The 15,558-nt window shown below is 41.6% G+C and overlaps 1 protein-coding gene and 1 pseudogene across 1 annotated transcript in view; both read right to left on the bottom strand.

Moving 5' to 3' along the window:
• Positions 1 to 15,558, bottom strand: part of FILIP1 (filamin A interacting protein 1) — a 175,264-nt gene that overhangs the window by 119,348 nt on the left and 40,358 nt on the right. The gene's annotated exons all lie outside the window — the stretch shown is intronic.
• LOC100956840 lies at positions 8,816 to 10,173 on the bottom strand (annotated as a pseudogene).

Below are 15,558 nucleotides of genomic sequence, written 5' to 3'. Positions count from 1 at the left end.
CCAGGAGTTGGAGGTTGCTATGAGCATGATGCCATGGCACTCTACCCAGGGGGGTAGCTTGAGGCTCCGTCTCAAAAAAAAAAAAAAAAAATTTTTTTTTCCTGAAAAACTTAAAGAAATATTCTAGTAACTTATAATCTAACATGGTTTTTGCAAACTGGTTACTCATTGGACGTATCCAGCCCTGTGGACATATCTTATTTGCCCAGTAAGATTTTAATGTCAGAAATTTTCACATTTAAATCTTGATTTCTGATTTTTCTTTAAAACATTTAAGATTGGCTATACTAGACTTACATTTCCATGAGGCAACTACAGGTAGAAACTGTACGGCCGTGGTCCTCATTGGATAAAGCATGGACCCGGATGGTCTGTTATCTGCCTGACCACTTGGGCATCTAACTTTTTGATAAAGTAGATTACCTCTCTATTTTCTTTCGGTTCTAACATTCTCAACTTCAGCTGAGCCATATGGTGAAAGGCCTATCTAACCTCTCTAAGCCTCTGCTTTGTTGTTACATGGGGCTAATGATATCTGACCACCACTTGAGCCTTGTGGGGACAAAATGACATACGAAATAGTAGCTACTTAGTGCAGTACTGTGCATGGAGAAAGCTCTTAATAAATGGCACCGGTAATCAGAAAGGCAAATAATGGTGAACATAATGACCCAAACGTTAGTTTAATTCTTCCATGTCAATCCACTCTAAGTCAAAGTTAATATGCTGACCCTTCTCTTTAAAATGCAACACTGGGCAGTGCTCATAGCTCAGTGGTTAAGGCGCCAGACACATGCTCCAGGGGTGGTTGGTTCAAACGCAGCCTGGGCCTGCTAACCCAAAAAAATAAATAAAACATAAAAAGTAAATAAATAAATAAATAAGCAACAGCTAGGCGTTGTGATGGGCTCCTATAGTCCCAGCTACTTGGGAGGCTGAGGCAAGAGAATCGCTTAAGTCCAAGAGTGTGAGGTTACTGTGAGCTATGACACCATGGCACTCTACCAAGGGTGACAAAGTGAGACTCTGTCTAAATAAATAAATATAAAATGCAACATTGACTTCATCAAAAAGTCAACTTTTTTTTATTGGCTTGGCATTCGTGGCACAGTGGTTACAGTGCCAGGCACATACATTGAGGGTGGCAGGTTTGAACCTGGCCCAGGCCAGCTAAACAACAATGACAACTGCCACAAAAAATGGCTAAGCATTGTGGCAGGTGCCTGTAGTCCCAGTTACCTGGGAGGCTAAGACAAGAGAACCACTTAAGCTCAGGAGTTTGAGGTTGCAGTGAGCTGTGATGCCACAGCACTCTACTGAAGGCAACAAAGTGAGACTCTGTCTCAAAAAAAAAGTCAACTTTTTGTCTCAGTTTGTTGGATTCCCAAATGGGCTCCAGCCAATTAAAAGAAAACAGTGCTCTTTGATTATATTCTCATACTCTCCACTTCTTTTTGAAACCAGCTATCAGTATCTGATTTGCAGAAACCACTGATTCTGCTTACCACACTTGCTAAGTACATAGCCTACCACTGGCTATTCGTAGTAAATCCAGACAATCATTTCAAGAGAGCTCACACAGGGCTTACTTCTCATTCACATGACAGCTACAAATGAGCCCACACTGAACCTCACAAGGGTTTCTGTCATAGGTGACTCCCCCATTTTAATCTGCTCTGCAGCCAGTCTGTCATTTGCCACCCACTACTTCATTTCCTCAGCCACACCCTTCACGCAAAAGACTGCTTTATGAACAGTGGAGCCTAAATGGACCTGTCCCACTATGTGACTGGCATGGCTTTATCTGTACATTTATTTTTTTAAAGTTGACTTGCACATACCGCTGTGTGTGTTTATATGTATGAATATACATAAATATATGTATTTGCAGTAAAAAAATTTGTAAGTTCTAGCCTGACAATACTTTATGTAACAAAATTTCAGACAATTAAAAATAATTTGTAACCCCCTTGGAGTTTGTGTCGTTGAATTTTTTACCTGGAATTATGTAACTGTTACTTCTATCACCTTAGAACTTGCAACTGGCTAAAGAGAATGAGGCCAGCGTAAAGGGTGCTCCCCTCCCTTTCCATCCAGCATCAACTTGAGGCGGAAGCAGGCTGGGAATGGAACGGTAGTAGTCTATGCAGCCTCCACCCCTACCTGCACGCACACTCCTCCCACCGCTGCAGTAACCACTCCACCTGCGAGAGAGTCCCTCCAACTCACACTCTTCTCAGAAAAATATGTTTTGCACAAAAGCATTTTTGTGTCAAACCTTTGCTCAAGATTCTTAAGTCATTTGCCATTCCCCATAATAAGCTATATATCTCCTGTATGACAAAGGTTTATGAAGCTTTTTACACTCTCTCCCACCCTTCCCTTCAAAAACGCCTGTACTCCAACTATGCCCTAGTGACCTCTGTTCCCTGAGCACACTTCCTTCTCAAGGCCGCTGGGCCTTCACCTGTCTCCTTCTACTGCGTACTAGTCACTCTTCCTCAGTCCCAGCTCAAACTTCCCCTTCTCTTCCTTGGTTTCCTTAGGATGACTTAGCTGCTTTCTTTCTTTACGCTCCCTGAGCATAGGTCACATATAACTATGGTAGCTACCGCTTTTGTATTTATTTTTATTTTTATTTTTATTTCTTATAGCATAACTATGTACATTAATGCAATCATGGGGTACAGTGTGCTGTTTTCATATACATTTTGAAATACTCTCATCAAACTGGTTAACATAACCTTCATGTCATTCTCTTAGTCGTTAAGTTAAGACATTCATACAGCTACCGCTTTTATTTGCCTATATCTGAGCTTCTTCAAAGCTGGAACCACATTTTTAAATGTTATACTCCCAGCACCCAGCACTGTGCCTAGCACATTGCCCATAACACACTGTCTGTTAAAAATTGAATAAATGAACCTGTTGAGTCCCTACAGCCTATATATTTGCAGATTATTCCATTCTACAAAGTCATGAGACTGTTCTTATTATGATTACCACTGATTAATAATATATTTTTGCACAAATTTATTTTCAATACATTTTGCTTTCTTCATTTATTCAATTGGGGCAACCCATCTGCTGTAATAATAGCTATTAACAACACTTGCAACCATTAAAGTACAAAAAAAAACCCCAACAATAACAAAACTACATGATCCCATCAACACGGTAAGATCATCATTTTGTAAAATCCTGCAAATGTGAAACTTCCTAAGTAGTCAGAGCATGTATGTTGAAATTTATGGGATGGCCATGCCATGGACTACATTGAAAATTAATTTTCAAATTATATCATTAGACTTGACAGAGATAACAGAGTTAAAGTTCAAGATATTTTCTTACTTATAATCACAATCATTTTTTAAAAAAAAAATCACAAAATTTCCATTTTATGAAGTTACAAATATAATTAAAATTCTCATGAGAATAAATCCACCCCCTTGTTCCATTTACCATTGAAATCTTTCTTTTAAGAGTCAAAGGCATGTACTCTGCTAACCACTATGGAGAGGTAGTTTTTCCACTGCAATCATTTTAAAATATGACAAACTCTTACATTAAATAAGGCAAAGCCCAGATTCTCTACAGTGACATAATGGTGTTTCTTACTAACTGAATGCTGTGGATGTAACCACTACCCATTTTGGTAAAATCGCCCTCTTGCATGTTTAGCCCAAAACACCAATGAGCTAACCTGCATTTCACAGAGAAGATTGTGGCTGTATAGAATGGCATGCACCCTGGGAGTGTGCTACGCATCTCAGTGGTTTCAAATCCAAGGTGGCTTCTTTCAGCAGTAAACATTTCATTTACCTGGGTTCACACCCCTTAGCTTTCACTTGGATAAACCTGAAAGCTCAAGGAAGCTAGAACTGCCAACTTTTGCATAGTTTCTACCCACAACCATCAATCTCTCACTGGCAATAAAAGGAGACTAAACCTTGGTTTGCCCCAGTTCACCTGGGAAGAGGATGACTCTTTCAGTGCACTGAGCCAAGGATGACGTTCCCCAGCAAATGCAGACCGGGTGCACAGTGTCCTCCCAATGCTATAATTTGGAGACTCAGATTCTTCACGCACAATGTGGCACATTTCCTGGACTGGCCAACTGTGCTAGTTGTTCTAAAAAGCTAATGCCACGAGTCTGCCCAGTCATGCAAAACACCTTCCTTTTTCATTTTTTAATATTCAGCATTCAGGAGGGATTGTGGGAAGATGGCTGACTGGTAGCAACTCTCTGCAGAGGCTCCTGAGCAGAGGAAGAAAAACTAGACAGAATTGGACACTATGAAGCCAAAGGTGGGGCGCTGAGCCAAGAAAGTTCGGCAAGCTGTAACTCTAAGAGCATTCAAGAAAGCAAATTACAGGTATAAAGCCTATCAACTAGAGGATGGGAGACCCCCTCCCCTGAGTAGGAGGCCTGTTGCAGGCTATCTGCAAATAAACAGGGAACAAAAGACCTCTCATTTTACCTCATTAGAGAGAGCCACTAAATTCCAGATTTCTTTCTCCAGGGAGGTCCCACTTACGAACCTAGACACCACCCTACCAGGCATAAAATTGAACAGATATTTTCCCCCACAAGTCCAACTCCCAGTCCACCCTTTCCCCCTTCATGGTGGTCTGAAGTTCTGCACCCTGCAGAGCACAGAGTGTTTGGTCTTGTCCTGAGAAATCTGGGCATAGTATGGACCGCCAACCATCAGGACAGAATCTGTGACTAATGGGGAAGAAAGAGGGTATGGGAAGAAAGGGACACTCAGCAGAAGGAGGAGCAGTCCCCAGTTATGACTATGCCTGGCCAGTGGTGGTGTTGACCCTTGTTTCAGGCTGTGTCTGGCAGATGGGGTGCAGAACCCCCGGCTCTGATGGCACCCACAGTGGAAGAGCAGTTGGCCCCTATGGACTGAGTTTGGCAGACAGGGCTGGTCCCCAGCCCCTGCTGGGCCTGCAAGCAGAGGCTTCCTAGGCATGAACTGAGACCTGAAAGCAAGGGCATGTTCCCCTGATTCCAACAGAACCCTAGAGAAGTGGCTTACTGGGTATGAACCAAGACCTTAGGGCTAGGGCGTGGTCCCCTGTCTCCAATGGGGGTGGTGATCAGAGGCTTACTAGGTGAGGATTGAGACCTGCAAGCAGAGTGTAGTACCCTGACTCTAACAGAGCCTGTGAACAGAGGCTTGCCAGGCAGTGGACTGAGACTGGCAGGTGGGGGTGTGGTCCCCTGACCCCAACAGGTCTGGCAAGCAGAGGCTAGCTGGGTGTGGACTGAGACTGGTGGGCATAGACATGGCCCCGAGCTCCAAATGAGCCTGTGAGCAGAAAAGCAGACAATACTGTGGACTGAGTCTGGTGGGTGGGAGTGTGGATCCCTGGTTCCAATTGCGCTGCTGGAGACCATTGAATCCCTCTCTGTTGAGCATGGTTTGCACTGCCTGAGACAATTTAATTGGCATCCATGTCTGGGGCTGTCCACTCAAAGAAATTCTGAGGTTGACCTTTGAAGTTCTATAGTGGAAAAGAACTGAAGGGTGGGGGCTGGGCGCCACAGCTGTTTGTATCTTTTCACAGTCAGGATTTAAACCTAATACTGTGGTTTATTAGGATAGGGTAGAGGTTGGCTGATATCAAAACAGAGCTAGCTCGTGCTATCTCACAAAGTAGGTCCTCAGAGTCTCCAGTCAAAACTCTGAAAGGGGCCTTTGTAAGGCTGTAGGAGATAAGCCACGATTACAAAGCCTAGCACTTTGGTAAGGGGCTATCTCTACTACCTGGGAACCCTAACTCAATCTCACCCTACCAGTTCTAATAACCAAATAGTGGAAAATAAACATGGTGCAGACCCAACAGAAGAACTCTGGCAACATGAATAACCCAGAGTAGATCAATCCCCCCAAGAAATGACAAAGGAGATACAATTGAAGATGCCATGCATAGACAAATGGCAGCAATGTCAGAAATCGAATTCAGAGTATGGATTGCAAATATGACAAATAGAATAGAAGAAAAGATAGAAATTGAATTCCAAAGAGTAGTTCTAAATTTGTCTCAAGAAATTAATGAATTCAAAGCCCAAGTCACCAAAGATATGGACATAATGAGAAAAGAGATAGCAGAGCTGAAGGAAACGAAAAAGTTAGTTGAGGAGCTCCAAAATACAGTAGAATCCCTCAGTAACAGAGTTCACCAGGCAGAAGAAAGGATCTCTGAAACTGAAAACAAAGCTTTTCAATGTTCCCAAACACTCAAAGAGGCAGACAAATGGAGAGCAAAAACTGATCATTCTCTGAAAGAGTTGTGGGATCACTCCAAAAGATCAAACATTCGTCTTATAGGAATTCCTGAAGGAGAAGAGGATGGTCCTAAAGGTACAGATGCTCTACTCTAAGAGATTTTGGAGGAGAATTTCCCAAACACTGCAAGAGATACAGAATCTCAGATAGCAGACAGTTTCAGGACCCCAGCAAGACTCAATCCAAATAAAGCATCTCCTAGACACACTGTGATTAATTTTGCCAAAGTTAAGATGAAGGAGAAAATTCTGCAAGCAGCCAGACGTAAGAAAAGCATCAACTACAAAGAGAGAAGTATGAGAATGACTGCAGCTCTCTCAGCCAAAATGTTTCAAGCCAGAAGATGGTCATCAACCTTCAATCTCCTAAAACAAAATAACTTCCAACCCAGGATCCTCTATCCAGCTAAACTGAGTTTCATTTGTGATGGAGAAATCAAATACTTTAATGACGTAGGTATGTTGAAGAAATACACCATAACTAAACCAGCTCTCCAGGATATTCTCAGACCTATCCTCCACAATGACCAGCTCAATGCTCTACCTCCAAAGTAAACTCACCTAGAAATTTTTAAACAAACCCCAAGTTCATCAGTGGTGAAAGGATAAAAAATGTCCACTGGACATCTGAAAATCATGACACCCAAAACACAACCAGGCTTATCTATTCTGTCAATTAAAGTCAGTGGTTTAAACTGTCCTCTAAAGAGGCACAGGCTGGTGGACTGGATATATAAACTCAGACTGGATATCCACTGTATACAAGAATCTCACCTTACCTTAAAAGATAAAAATAGACTCAGGGTGAAGGGATGGACTTATATAATACAGGCAAATGTAAACCAGAAAAAAACAGGGGTTGCAATTTTAGTAGCAGATACAATTAGCTTTAAACCAACAAAGATAAAAAAAGATAAGGAAGGTCACAATATATTTCTCAAGGGAAACACCCAACTTGAAGAGATTTTGATAATGAACATTTATTCACCCTACCAGAATGCTCCTCAATTCATAAAGTAGACCCTAATGGATATGAACAACTTGATATCTTCCTGCACTATAATAGTTGGATATTTTAATACCACTTTGACAGTTTTGGATAGATCCTCCAAGAAGAAACTAAACAAAGAAATATTAGACTTAAACCTGACCCTAGAACAAATGGACTTTACAGATCATTACAAAACATTTCACACTAATAAAACTGAATATACATTCTTCTCATCAGCCCACAGGTCATCCTCCAAAATAGATCATATCCTAGGACATAAGTCTAACCTCAGCAAATTTAAAAGTGTAGAAATTATTCCTTGTATCTTCTCAGACCACCCTGGAATAAAAGTTGAACTCAACAGCAACAGGAATCTTCATACTTAAAAAAAGTCATGGAAACTAAATAATGTTAGGCTGAATGATAGCTGGGTCAAAGACAAGATTAAGAAGGAAATCAACAAATTTTTGGAACACAATGAAAATGAAGACACAAATTATCAAAACGTGGGATACTGCAAAGGCAGTCCAAAGAGGGAAATTTAAAGCATTGGAAGCTTTCATCAAGAAAACAGAAAGAGAGGAAGCCAACAACTTAATGAATCATCTAAAGCAACTGGAAAAGGAAGAACATTCCAACCCCAAACCCAGCAGAAGAAAAGAAATAACCAAAATTAGGGCAGAATTAAATGGAATTGAAAACAAAAGGATTATTCAGAAGATCAATGAAACAAAAAGTTGGTTTTTTGAAAAGATAAACAAAATTGATAAACCTTTGGCCAACCTAACCAGAAATAGAAAAGTAAAATTTCTAATACTGTCTATCAGAAACAATAAAGGAGAAATAACAATGGACACTTCAGAAATTCAAAAAAATCTTCAATGATTACTACAAAAATCTCTATTTCCAGAAATATGAAAATCTGAAGAAAATGGACCAATACTTGGAAGCATTTCACATTGTATATCAAAGCAGTACCCTGAACCCAATAAATGCATTAATGTCAAAGTTATGAATTAATAAAAAATAATAATAGGTAAAAAAATATTCAGCATTTGATTCCTTGGTTAATATTGATGTCATACCAAAGGAAGTCACCAAACCTCAGAAAAGAGACAACTTGCCTCTGGAAAAGTAGTAAATTGTTCAGAGATGCTTAGTGAGAACCAAAAAGAAATGATTAAGGCACTAAGTTGGCATGAACAAGTCTGTAAACTTATATAGTATTAAAAGTTTATACATATTTTTAGCTTAAACAACTAAGTTTGTATGTAGGTAGAAAAGAGAGAAAATAGCTGTAAATGTAGAATTTATTTATTTATTTATTTATTTATTCCAGCTTCAAAACCATTTTATACAAAGTCACAGTGTCAAAACTCTGATAGGAAAGAGGGTGGGGGAACTCTACCCTGGAAGTGAGAACAATGTAATGTAAATAGTATACCTGCATATTAACTTGAATAAAGGAAAAAAAAAAAGAAGAAGAAAAGAAAACAGGGTGGGGGTGAGGGGTGCCATCTGGCTCAGGAGGTATCCATGGTTTCATCTTTGAGCTCGTTGAAGAGGAAGGCATCCTGGTACTCTTTCCTGTACTGTGTGGAGGGAAACTCATCCAGAAAGAGTGAGTAGGCCCACTTGACGTCATCCACCTGTACCTCTGTGCCCTTGTGTTTCCGGCACACCAGGCTGGCGCTGTGATGAGCTGGATGGCATAGCAGTGACGTCTCTAGCCCGATGCGGGTTAGCACTGTGTAAGCATCCTCACTCATCTCCACATCTTCCTCCTCACATCGGATGCGGAGGATCTGGTTAGGGAGCAGTGGAGATGATGAGAAGCCAGACCAAGAGGTCTATGGGGATGCCATAGGGGCTCTGGTAGCTGGTGCTCCGGATCTGTGTGATGGTTGGTGGCCATGATGAGGACAGGTGCCATGTCACTCTCCAGGGCCCGGTTGAGGCAGGAGAAGCTCTCAGTATCCAGCATGTGGACCTTATCAATGAACAGCACCCCAGGGATGATCTCTGCTTTGCCCTCCTCATGCCACTTAGCCACCTTGGCGTTGATCTGTTCTTAGACTTCTGACTTGATCTCCCCAGTGTCACCTGAGAAGAGAGCCAGAAAGCCCTGGGTGAGAGTTAATGACATCAATCTCGTGCAGGGACACGGTGTGCACCACCTCCTTGCGTTTCTGGAGCTCCCCATCTGGGCACTGCATGAACTTGCTCTGGGAGCCCATTGGGTCATAGTCACAAGCACGTGTGAAGGAGCAGCCCAGCTTAGAGACCTTGCCTGTTGCCTTGTCAATAGTGATCACATCCCCGGCCTGGACCTTGTCTTTGGTCAGAGATTCAATCATCTTGGTGCCCAGATCGTAGACGGTTTCCATCTCTGTGGTCTTAAGGGTCAACCTGCTCACCCCGGAGCCCATCCCTGTGGCCGGTGGATCAATCTGGATCTCCACCACCTCTCCTTCAATGATCTCGGTCTCCTCCTTGATGCGAACACCAATGGATCTCCGGAAGGCCTGCGTCAGTGCCTCAGTCTTGCTCATCTCCAGGGAGATCTCACTGCCAGCAATGGCTGTAAATGGGGTGTCAGGGCCCAGGCCTGCGCCATGCCCAGAGCAATGGCTGTCTTCCCTGTGCCTGGCTGGCCAGCAATGAGAACTGCCCGCCCAGCAATCTTCCCTTCCAGGATCATCTCCAGCACCACACCGGCTGCCCGTCGTGCCACCAGCTGACCCACCATGCCTTGGGAAGCCTGCAGAGGCTCCAAGGCATCATCCAGCCCCAGTCCCCGGATGTGGGAACGAGCACCAATACGTTCAATCCTTGTGACATCACAGATCTCCGGGACTTTGGTCACTGTCACTGTTGCCATGATGCTCACCAACCACCAAATTGAATTTTTTTATTTCTTTAAAGATTTTTTTTTTTTTTTAAGACAGAGTCTCACTGTGTTGCCTGGTCTACAGTGCAGAGGCTTCATCATAGCCCCCTACAGGCTCAAATTCCTGGGGTCAAGTGATTGCCTCCCTCAGCCTTCCTCAGGAGGCTGAGACTTACAGGCATGTACCACCACACCTGGCTCATTTTTCTATTTTTTGTAGTGACCAGGGTCTTGCTATCTTGACCAGGCTGGTCTCAAACTCCTGGCTTCAAGTGATTCCTCCCACCTTGGCTTCCCAAAGTGCTGGGATTATAGGCACAAGTCACTGCACCCTACCTAAAGAACTTATTTTTCATGCAAGCAATGCTGGCAGTAAAGCATAACACTTAATTCCCTAAAAATTGGTTTTGATATGTATTTATCTTCTTCCTTTGTTTTTAACTGGTAGGAAGCATTTTAAATGAAAACTATAGTTAGCACATGTTAGCTTGAGCCAAATGATTTTTTAAATCTCAGAAGAACTTTGGATGAGGTCAAGATCACCTAAGGGAAATTGTGGAGGGAACACTGAGCATCTACTGGCCATCTGCAGAGGAGACCAGCACTCTGCCATCACTGGGTTTGTAGACATGATTTCCACTATTCATAGGACAAAATGAAAGATGGAGCCTAGTTGTCTATGGAAAAAATCGTAGTGCATTTTGAAAGCTAATGATAAGGACTAAAAGGAACCGAAGTCTTTTTTTGCATTCCAGGTGTATGAGGTTTTGATCAAGGAAACTTTGGAAAAGGTCTTTATTTTTCAATTGTGACTCAAGATCTGTCTAATGAACCCTCAGCTAAATACCCAGGCAAGTCTACATGTACTAAATCTTCATCGTAAAAGTAAACTGTATTTAAAAACTTAAACACACCCAGAGGTCATCACAAATGCAAAACCAGGCTTGTTTTCCTATTCTTTGAAGATTGAGTCCTGGGTGATGGGTACACTTATAAACCTGACTTAAGCAGTACAAAAGCAATCCATGTAACCAAAACATCTGTGCATCTGTTATATTCTGAAATTAAAAAAAAAGAAGAAGAAGAAGAAAAGAAAATAATCAAATCAGGAATCAATATGAAAGAAAAAGAATTTTCTCAGGATTCTTCATTTGCATTTTTCAAATAGGAAAAGGTAAAAATAATTGTTATATTTAACTGTTTTTACAGAGAGCTGTTCCCTACAAATAGAATCACACTTTTCCACATAAATGAGGGAAAAAAGTCTTTGTAATTTTGCTTCAAAGCTAGCTTACCAGAAACTAAATAAGTTTGAAATTTATGTTTGCACTTGAAATTTCAAATTAATTATATTCACTTTAACCTGGGTGGTAAACACACAGCATGATTTTGTCACACTCTCCTCCTAGATCACTAATTAGCTATGGTACCCTAGCTCCCTACTGAGCCTGAATACTTCTCAACACATCACTCACACAGCCTCTGCCAACAGATCAGAGTTCCTGTTCAACTTAACTCATTTACTTGACTTTTAGGATCTCTGTAGTCATTGAAATGTTTGACATTTCTGCTGTCAATTTTTTAAAAATGAAATGTGATGAATCCTTATGTGCTCCTATTGTATATATAAACTTGCAAAATACATCATATTATTCAGCAGACATTCCTGGGTGGTGAAATTGTGTATGATTATTTTTCTGTATACTTAGTTTTTCCAAGTAGTCTACAGTGAACATGTATTACCTTTGCATTAAATTTTTCTTTAAAAAGTAAAGGATGACACCATTCAATAAGGTGTCATATTTTTATGAGAGAAAGAACACATAAAGAATGTTGGTAACTGAATGCCTGGTCCCTAATGGCAGGTGTTATGAACTATAAATTACACCATCATTCTCAGCAAAGCAAGTGCCACAGTCTCACCACCACCCTCAATCCAAGTTTAGTAAACACACAAAATGGTCATCTTGAAGAACCAGTGCAGAGTTTGGGGGCTGTCTCTTTTTCTCCTGTCCTTCCCCCTTTTGCTTTGCTTAAATCAGCTTACCTGAAGGATAATCTCCTCTGTGAAATCTATGTCAACCCACTGCAACCTCTTTCCCCCTAGAGATGTATTGTCTATACCTCTCATTTGGCACTTAACTTCAACTACATTATCCTGTTTGGGGGATTCCTTTTTTACATTTAGATTTTGATGCCCCAACTAGATATTTATTTTTGTTTTGTTTTGTGAGACAAAGTCTCACTTTGTCACTCTGGGTAGAGTATCATGGCATCAGACCTGACAGCAACCTCAAACTCTCGGGATCAAGCAGTCCTCTTGCCTCAGCCTCCTGATAAGCTGGGACTACAGGTCCCAACCACAATACACAGCTATTTTTAGAGATGGGGTCTCACTCTTACCCTGACTGGTGTTCAACTTCTGAGCTCAAACAATCCATCACCTTGGCCTCCCAGAGTGCCAGGATTACAGGTATAAGCCACCATGCCTGGCCCCATCTAGATTTTTAAACTCCATTAGGGAAGGGATAATATTGAAAATTCTTTTTGTAGCCCTATTCAGTCACTCAAATATCTACTGAGCACCAAGTGTGCACTAGACACTGAGGTGCAGGGATTTATAAATGAAAGTTTTCTAAGGGATAGAAAAAAAACTTCTGCCCTCAAGAGCTTAAAATCTAGTGGCAGAGATTGCTACTTTGTGTCATATCATAGGTGATATAAATACATAGTAAGTTATGACAGTGGTGGTGCCAGCACTGAAGGCAGAAACAATGACACACAGCTTGAGCTAGTTTTTCATGGCTGCCGTGACAAATTACCATAAATTTCATGGCTTAAACCAACACGCAGTTGTTATCTCATAGTTTCTGTGGGTCAGAAGTCTAGGTACAGTACAGCTTAGATGGTTCTTCTGCTTAGGGGCTCATGAGGATGAAATCAAGGTGTTGGAGGACTGTGCTTCCTCTGAGAAGGAAGTTGTATTCTCTTGCTCATTCAGGGTGTGTGTAGAATTCAGTTCCTTGTAGTTGTAGGACAGAGGGTGTGTGTAGAATTCAGTTCCTTGTAGTGTAGGACAGAGGTCGCCATCTCTTTCTGTTATTAGCTGAAAGGACCTTACCTCCTAGAATTCTCTTCCTTGGTCCTCATACATAAACCCCAATATCTCAGTGTCAGCAACAGTGTGTTGAATCCTTGTCAGGCTTGAACTCTCTCTGACATCTTTTGCTGCATCTCTCTTGCCTCCAGCTGGATAAAATTCCCTGCTTTTAAGGATGCTTGGGAGCTCATGCCTGTAATCCTTGCACTCTGGGAGGCCAAGGCAGGAGGATCAACTGAGCTCAGGAGTTCAAGACAGACTGACCAAAATTAGACCCCATGTGTACTAAAAAATGAAAAATTAGCTAGGCATTATGGTGGGTGCCTATGGTCCCAGCTGCTTGGGAGGTTGAGGCAGGAGGATTGCTTGATCCCAGGAGTTTGAGGTTGCTCTGAGCAAGGATGACCCCACTGCACTCTAGCCTGGGCAACAGAGTAATACTCTTGTCAAGAAAGAGTAATACTCTTGTCAAGAAAGAAAGAAAAAAAGGCGGGGGGAGGGCACCTGTAGTACCAGCTACTCAGGAGGCTGAGGCAAGAGAATCTTTTTAGCCCAGGAGTCTCAGGTTGCTGTGAGCTATGATGCCATAGCGCTAGCAGGGGTAACAAAGTGAGACTCTGTCTCAAAAAAAAGGAAAGGGAAGGATGCATGGAACTAGATTGGAACCAACTGGATTATCCAGGATAATCTCCCCCTTATTAAAGTCCAGAATCTTAATCACATCTGCAAAGACTCTTCAGCCATTTAACATAACACTCCAAGGAGCCACAGACTAAGGTGTGGACACTTTGAGGATCCATCACAAAGAGTGATAACAAAAAGTAACCATATGGAATACTCCGAACTAGAATTATGAACTCAGGAGATTTAATTGAATTCCACGAACCCAATGTCTTTTCTTCTTATGAGAAACATTTCTCATAATGTGCTTGATTTCATGATGACCAGATGGCGTGCACATTGATAATTTTTTTGTTTGTCAGTGTTTCTAATTAGCAGAAACCAATTTTAGCCATAAAATTGAGTTTTCTCCTAATTACCCACTCCATTTTTGTTGGATCACCTAATTTATTCTCGTCTTTGTCCTGACATCAGTCAGACACTGAGAAATCCCAGGAGTAGGAGATGTTTGCCTTGTGGGGGGCGGGGAGGAAAAAGAAGAGCTGTGCACTACCTCATAACACCCCAAATTATGTAACTTCTCCACAAGACAAGATCACATCCTGCTGTAAATAGAAAGAGAACTTAGGAGATGAGTGCATTAGAAAGAAGGCTGTCTGGCCTCTCCGGGATGGAAAGAACAGAGTGGTCAGGGACTAATCCTGGGGCACCACAAACAGACTTTCAAGAGATTGTGGAAGGGACAATGCCAAATTCATATGACAGACAGCTCTTTTAACGCTTGTACAGTGCCACTTATTCATCTGAGAAAGCAAAAGGAAATGCTTTCTACCCGGATACCAGACGCAGAGAGAAGGCCAGACTTCAATGCCCTTCCCCGCCCAGGACACAGTGCCACTCCACGGCATCCTCGCCCATGAGGCGAACCAGCTGCCCAGGCCCAGTGATGACATCACACCTTGAGGAATGAAAAAAGTAAATTGTAGGGTTTTCTTTCATGGCATGAAATGTATTCAAAGCTCATTTTTATAGCAATGTCCAAGCACCCATGTCAGTTGGGAATAAAAACAACTAAAGAAAAAAAGTTTATGTAATTGATGTTAGGTTTAGAAGCTACCAAATCAGAAAATTCAGGCAAAGGCATACTATAAACTGTGAAAGAGAAAGATTTTTTTATTTTTTTTATTCAGCAATAATAATAATGCAAAAAAAGAAAAAGATTTTTTAAACATGGCTGCTAATTTCTTTCTCTCTCTTTTTTTTTTATTGTTGGGGATTCATTGAGGGTGTAAGAAACCAGGTCACACTGATTGCATTTGTTAGGTAGAGCTCCTCTTAAACATGGTTGCTAATTTCTGCTCTCAATTCCAACTTCCTTCTCTCACTGATAAGAAAACTGAGCCCAGAACAGCTTGATTTTCTCAAGGTCATGTCACTCTCTGGCTCAAAGAACCTTCCAGAGCTCTACATTGCCCATCAGAAAGAGTTTCCCCCCTTGGACTTTCACTCCAGGCTTCCTCTTCTTGATACACTTACCTTTCCCATCAAATTATTGATGAATTACTGAATAGCTACTTAAGTCAAGGCAATATGCTGCTGGCACTGGCAGAGTAACAAAATCAGTTCTATTTCTTTTTTTTTTTTTTTTTTTTTTT

The sequence above is a fragment of the Otolemur garnettii genome, unplaced genomic scaffold (assembly GCF_000181295.1).
Source record: "Otolemur garnettii isolate 467f Iridium unplaced genomic scaffold, OtoGar3 scaffold00107, whole genome shotgun sequence".
In the NCBI taxonomy this organism is placed as follows: Eukaryota; Metazoa; Chordata; class Mammalia; order Primates; family Galagidae; genus Otolemur; species Otolemur garnettii.
Note: the sequence above shows the minus strand (reverse complement) of the source record. Positions and strands in the feature narration are given on the sequence as shown.